This window comes from Amia ocellicauda, chromosome 4 (genome assembly GCF_036373705.1).
Source record: "Amia ocellicauda isolate fAmiCal2 chromosome 4, fAmiCal2.hap1, whole genome shotgun sequence".
Classification (NCBI taxonomy): domain Eukaryota; kingdom Metazoa; phylum Chordata; class Actinopteri; order Amiiformes; family Amiidae; genus Amia; species Amia ocellicauda.
In genome coordinates, this window is record NC_089853.1 from 1495531 (window position 1) to 1503031 (window position 7501).

The window sequence follows — 7501 nt, forward strand, 5'->3', positions numbered from 1 at the left end:
TTGATGTCTGCCTGCCGATGGCTGCAGAGATGCAAGATCTACTTCAGTGTGTATATCGTGTTTTGACTCTCTTTGGGATGTAGTTGCACAAACAATCTCGCCACTGGATCCGTCTTCTATCAGGAAAGTCTTCTGAGTGAGAAAAAGGTCCTGACTGTTGTAAGTCTCTGGTGTGGCTTGTGCAACTTCAGATCTGTCTCTTTTTCTTCTCCTTGGGCCATGCACATTTACCTCATCATTATAGTTTAAGGGAGGGCTTGAAAACAGTACTAGATCAGGACTGCCACCCTTGTCTGTGGATTCCACGTGTAGAGCTCCCACATGTCCTTTTGTGGATTTTCGTTGTGAACATTCATCTTGAAAGGGGGGTAATGAAGTGTGAAAAGCAACTCTTTTCCTCAGAGGCAACGACACCTTCTTGGGTGAGACTGCAGTTTGTTTGTTCCAGCGTTCACGGAGCTCATTCTCTCCAGGCTTGGTGCTGTTATCCCCTTTGTGCTCCGATGGAATGGTACTGATGGTGTTTCGCCTCTTTTGTTCTGAATACTCATTTGTGTGATTTTCTCCACTCCTACCAAAGGTGGAGCAACTTCTCTTCTCTTGCTTCGAGGGAAAGCTGACTGGAAGAGGAAAAAGAGAAAATAGTTTTTTGTGCTTTAGTTTGACTTTTTTGTCTCTCTGCTGCTGGTGGTTATACTCAGAGTTGTTTCCCTCTATTTTGATGCTCTGTTTCGACACACCTTCTTGTGTCTTTTTCCTCAAAGTAGTCACTGCAGGATCCAAACTGTCGTGAGCCTCTTGAGTTGTATGTTCGTCACAAAAAATACCTTTTGCTTCTGTCTTGTTCTTCTCTTTTTTATGCTTTTTTGGAGTTTTCTTTGATTTCTTCTGCGTTTTACTCTTGGCTGCATCACCATTTGAGAGTAAATGTTCTTCATCTATGCCCAAGGGCATGTTTAGAAACTTCTAAAAAAAATAAACAAACACACATCATTAAAAGAAGTTCCAAAATCTAGCTAACCTTTCAATATAAAGTTAAGAGTCAAATACTGTGCACTGCCTTTGCATGTCTGGTTTTAAAGCAGTAGGAAGAGTAGCACTTGCAGCAGTAGTAATGACCTTTCACAATTTATTCATAACTATCTGGAAGTGGCAATAAATTTGGATAACACATCCCCAGCATGTGGGTAGGTGTTAAAAAAGAATACAATTACATACAATCCTGCTCAAAATTAAATGAAATGAAATCCTACCAGATATTTAGCACACTCTTTGAGCTCTTTTACTGTTGGTGAACTGCCTGCTATGTTCTTCTTTCTGGGCATCTCCTTAATATGAACAACCTGGGAAAATAATAGTTTTATTAACAAATCAAACAGAAAAATGAAACATACAAACCGGCACATCATTTTTACTTGCACTATATTTTCTGAACTGATATTAAACATAGATGGGATTTGGTAAATGTTATTAGAGATCAACTAATCTGTACTTCAGTGAAGTAATTACCTACATTACATAAGTAGTACAGATAATCTTGCAACTAATATTATTATTATTATTTTAAATGGTTTAAAATGATTTAGCATGTACATTAGGAAATGTAGTTTTTCATGGTGGATGCATAACAATCCCCATGTATACAAATGGGACTGGAACCAGACGAGCACGCTGGGGCGAATGGGCTCCTCTCGGCTGACACTGTCATCGCTTATGAACTGTTCATTGTGGGATATAGACTCGTATTACAATGTATCCAAATGAATCCCAATTGCAATTTCAAGAGTCGTGAAAAAAAAACAAGCAAAAACGTTTAATCTCCTGTGATTTGTGCAGGAACAAACTTTAAATAGGACGCATTACTCCCATAACTGTATAGCGCCTTTTACTCGCATTCGTACTGGTGTCCAGCTCGAAGGAGACACGTTGTAATGGTTATTTAGGGGCGATACTGTCGTGTATCTTAACCCACCCGTTATATAATTATAATACAGCTTTCAACCTGTCGTCTCACTGAGTAACAACTAAATCTTTCCACAAAACCGTCATTTCGCACACTTAAAGAAAGTTCACATGTAATAAGTAATAGAGTTTACGGTTTATTTGAGAGATTGTGTTTGCAAATAATGCATTCATTTGACGGCCTGCATGGAAGTGGACAGCCTTCAGAAAACACTTACCAACAAATACCGCAGTGTGCAGGCACTCCCGGTGAAAGTAAATGTAACGTCTGCTGCCAGAAAGACCTTATCGGAAATTTGAGGAAGTAAGGTAATATGAGTACTATAACGTATTTTATATATACGGTAATATATTTTTTGAAAACAGTTGTTAACTCACCTACTTAGTTTCTTGTCTTGCAACTTTATTTCCACTCTTTCTGGAATACTCGGGGAGCGTCAGCGCATGCGCAATCTGCCCACCCCGCTTGACTGAAATGAATATCTAAAGCGTGATTTTGAACAAGGGCAAGATAAATAAAATCTGTGTGACTTTAAAAGCCCGCTGTAACCGAACCACTTTTATATTGATACAAGTTCAGAAAGCGAACAGGCCTACGTGATAAAACCGTATATAAATACCCGGAAAGGAGTTCATTAAGGGATCCTATGAGGTCTGAAAAAACGATGTGCAACCAAGTTCTTATTTTAATCCCATTGGAAACATAATGGAAACGTAATGGTTTGCAAAATAGAGTTATAGTTAAAAATCTCCTTAGAAACCTTTATCAAAACAGTTATTGACGTAGTTTTTCCGTAGCCTATAGGGACTGTTTTTCCGTGAGTTGTCCGAGTTTCAGTGTATTAATCATGTAACTGAACTGACATGATATTTGGTTAGTATCTGTCGACCAGAAGTATATGCTTGTAAATGTGACACTGTAGCTATCAAAGATGAGCGATCATCTGCAGCACAATGTTAGGCCACAAAGAATATGTGCGCGATTCTAGTGAAACTGAAATCCTGTGCAATATCAACGTGTCACTTGTGGAGGATGTATGTTTATTTATTTATCTTTTGTAGGAGCAGTCCTTTCATTTTATAACACTTTATCTAAATATAAACATTACATTATTTGTCTCTTTTTATATTTCTAATGTGCTATATTATTTTAATATAAGGGCATGTTATACCAAATCAATACATTTTTGAAAAATAAAACACTTCTAAATATGTTTAAATAGTTAACATGATTTATAAGCACTGACTATAGACATATCAGTTTTAAAATATAAAGAAATGAGAGGAGCTAGTAGACTGCAATAAGCACTAATGGCAGGATTTTCAGCTTTTATAGGTTGACCTCTCAGATGATCGCAGACGATGAATGGCCACGTAACCTTTTTAGACCCATTCAACCATTAATGAATCACTAGAGTCCAGCTCACATCAGCGTCTCTCATGATATTCACCCAGAGTTGCTAACTGCGACATTTGGCGGCCAGGGAAGTGCCTTCCTGACCTTAAAGGGATTTTTGTCTTTCTTTGTTTTTAGTGTGGGAAAACTCCCGTAGAGGATGGGTTATATTATTTTTCCAAGGGCTGGATGATGTCAAGGAACCCAGGCAATATGTCAAGTGCACGGTTCACTGAACTTCACACTGAGAATATGGGCTGTGAAAATAGTCTGCTTTGGCCTTATCAAACAAGCACAGAAGAGAGTTTTATATAATGTCAGATATGTTAAGGAATGAAGAATTTTGCACTTAGAAAATAGCAAATCATTTCCTTTGCCAGACACATCTATAGCTGTCTATGATGAAGGTATGGTCATGAAATAGAGATACTGATATTTCTTTGATTGCCGTTGTACTCTTTCAAAATTATTATGTATGTGGTGTACCAATTCTTATAGAGATAATGTGACTGAAATGTGGTCAGTTTTTTTTAGCAGTTATTTCCTTAGATCTCTCCCTAATAATTAATTACTAATTAAAAAACAGTAACCCACGGCCAGTTTGCAATAGCATTGGAAGTGAAATCCAGTATTGGTGTTTGTTTTTTCATGTGGTGCAGATTTGAGTCATCAGTGTCTACGGAAACAAACAGAATTTAACTAACACAAAAATGCAGATGTATCATAACTCTCTCCCCTAAGAATCACTTTGACCAAATCAAGAGCATTTCAAGTGTCTTCACATGAGGTATCAGTCTCATCCTGCTCTTCCCTAAAAGGAATCAGTGCAACCTCTTGCTGAGTTCACTGGGGTGCAGAAAATACAATGTGACTTTCTACCACCTGCCGCCTTATAGTCACAAGGGGGGAAATCGCAGAGGTATGTGATGGATGTGGAAGGGATTTATATCTAAAGCTCTGCAAAGAAACACCATTGATGAAGTGTTTATTAGGTTATCTAGATGAGATAATAGGGAATGATTTAGTAGTTTTTTCCTTGCAGTGGCGTGGCAACGTGGATTTTTTATATTGGCAGACATGAAAGTAGTCAGTCACAATAAACAACAGTGTGATTTCAAGACTGTTTTATGTGTCACTGAGACACTTATACCCTCTGAACACTAGATGCAGTTTAGCTCATTTGAACAACATCAGATCGTGAACAAGAGGAGACAGAGGTAATCTTAATGCTGAACTCATTGTCATTCTGCTGCTCACCTTATATTCTCACAGTCATTCTTTTCCAAGGTTTCTCATATATTACATATTCCACACTGGCCTCCTGTTGCTGCCCATGTTCTTTTCACCAAGCTGTCCTCTCCCTGTATCCCCTCTTGCCCTCTTCGTTCTTCTTCCACAGGCTTTGCTTTTTGCCTCTCTTGTCCCACAGTGGTGGAATGAGCCACCCATGAGCGTTAGTCTTACCACCTTCCAAAGGCACATCCATCTATTTTAGATTGAACCTGTAGACCACTCTAATCTTCTTTCATACCTTATCTCTATGAATTGTAATATGTACCCTTATTGTTATACTGATACTGATTCCACTGTAATATTCTGTCTGTGTAAAGCTTAAATCATGTTAAGTCACCTTATTAGTTGTATTATTATTATAGAATAAGGATAAATATGTATTGGTGGTCTAGAATTGTTTTCTCAATAATAAAGGCAGGCTGAAATAATGTTAGAATAAGGTATACAAGTTTGAATGGAAAGCTAATCTACAATAAATGCCTTTTCTGAATAGAGGAAAATAATTATTCGCCAGTGACACAGTCGTGGCCTGTTTGAAATTAAATGAAAGTGCTCGGAGGATATTTTCAAACAATTGCCATGTGTGCACTGCTTGTAGGCATAGCTTTGAATTAGGAACTAATTGAGACAATTGTGTCAGTAATTGTGTAAATGTGTAGTGAAACATTTTGGGACTCTAAGCTATTTTTAGTTTACTTATCCCATTGTATGACACAATAATTAGCATGATGACGTGTTTCATTCATAAGAATAAGGCCCCGATTGTCAAGCGAACCATTTTACAGTGCTATTAGAGAGAAACAGCTCAGAAATACTGGGGGAGGTAGAGCTCTTTATGTTTGTAAGTATCTATATATCTCATTCACATGGACTATATTTAATAAGCTGTTAGAAAAAAAGGAAAGCTTCAAAACATGTGAAGCATTGCAGAACTTAAAACTGACTTTAGCACACTATTCTGCAAAATAAATTGGTATAATACATTTCTCTTGATGTTATCATGTTTTCCCTGTTTCAAAAACCATAGTATTTTCTCTTTACATATATATGCAAAATTAAGTTTTTATCCACATGCAGCATTTCTACATGTCTGAATCTTTTAGAAAGAATATACAAAAATATAGCTAATAAGCACAAATTCCAGCAAAAGGCTTATTAAAACATGAAAGCAAATGGTATATTCTGTTTATTCAGTATTAATGTAATGACTTCTGTTAAAGCTATTTGATAGAGAGCAGTGCTGGATTAATTATTTATCTGCTAATGCTACAAAACATTAGAGGTACCTTGCATGACCTTTCATCCAAACAACAGCTCTGCAAAGTGATTAATGGGACTTATTTTGAATTCATTGCAAATTATGACTGCTCATTTAATTTGTATACCTCCTAATCCAGACCACAATTATATAATTCATCATCATTGTAAGTGTTTGAATAATAAGTAAGTAAATAATGCAACCTCTCTCAGCTCTCTATTCATATTAATTTGTGCAGTGTCCAAAACTAGCTTTGTGTTATTTGTATATCAAAGAGGGTAAGATTGGTAATAAATCAGATAAGTAATCCACATGGGGAAAAATGTTCTTTCAATGTTTTGTGCTGCAAGTCTCTAAAACTTTTTAGTTGTGGTCATTTTTCCTTTCTTGATGGTACGTGTGCATGACAGGCCCCTACTATCTATCTGGAAATTGTTAGCATGCCATTTCACACAAGGATGGATGTGTGAAACAATCACTTACTTATTTTTGGAAGCAAACATCACCGCTAAAGTGCTAAAACACATACCTGCTTACGGCTACTCAAAGTAACAATCATTTCACCACATCAGCATTCTAGCTGTCGATGGAATGTAATCGCTGTTGCCATTCATCACTTGCTGAAGAACAGGATCATGCTTATAAAAAGCTCCCATAATCATTAAGCTTGTTAATGTGATTTCACGTTATAATGTTGCAAGTGTTTTACCTATATAGTCTGTTTTCTATGCTTTCTTGTGTCATATTGGGTTAAAACTGTTTCACATGGGCCCCAATAACCAGGAGACCTGCTGTGGCTCTTTCAGACACCTTGAATCAATAGAATGCTAAAACCTAAGTTGGAGCTGGATTTAAACTATCCTTAAAACACAAGGAATCATCAAAATGCTAGTGGCCATTGAATTGATCAATTGTTTATTGCAATAACTTATGTCATGTTTTTTATTTTTTATTTTAATACTTTTAAAACAGAACTGCATGACTCTGTTGTAATTCCTGCCATGTGTAAATGTACTGAAACACTGTTAATGGTCTGGCTAAATACCTGATCATTGCTTAACACTTGATATGAAGCCTATAGTGCATGACAGTTTAAAAATGGTACCACTGGAAACACGTTTTGTCTTAAATAGAATATGAAGTATGCTTAGACTGTCCAGCTTCATATTAACATTAACGAGTATAACAGGTCAGCACTAGGGGCCCTTAAAAATGTTACAGATAAACTGGCATAAATCGTCTCATGAATGAGTCATCAGAAACCATAAAAAAAAAAAAAAATATATATATATATATATATATATATATATATATATATATATATATATATATATACAGCTCTGGAAAAAATTAAGAGACCACCCCAAGTTCAGAAGTCAATGTTAAGTGTTCTTTGTATATATATAACTACCGTTAAAAAGTTTGGGGTCACTTAGAAATGTCCTTGTTTTCCATTAAAACATATATTCAATGAGTTTGAATAGGAAATAAGCAAAATGAATAGGAAATATAGTCATTGACAAGGTTAGAAATAATGATTTTGAATTAAAATAATAATTGTGTCCTTCAAACTTTGCTTTTGTAAAAGAATC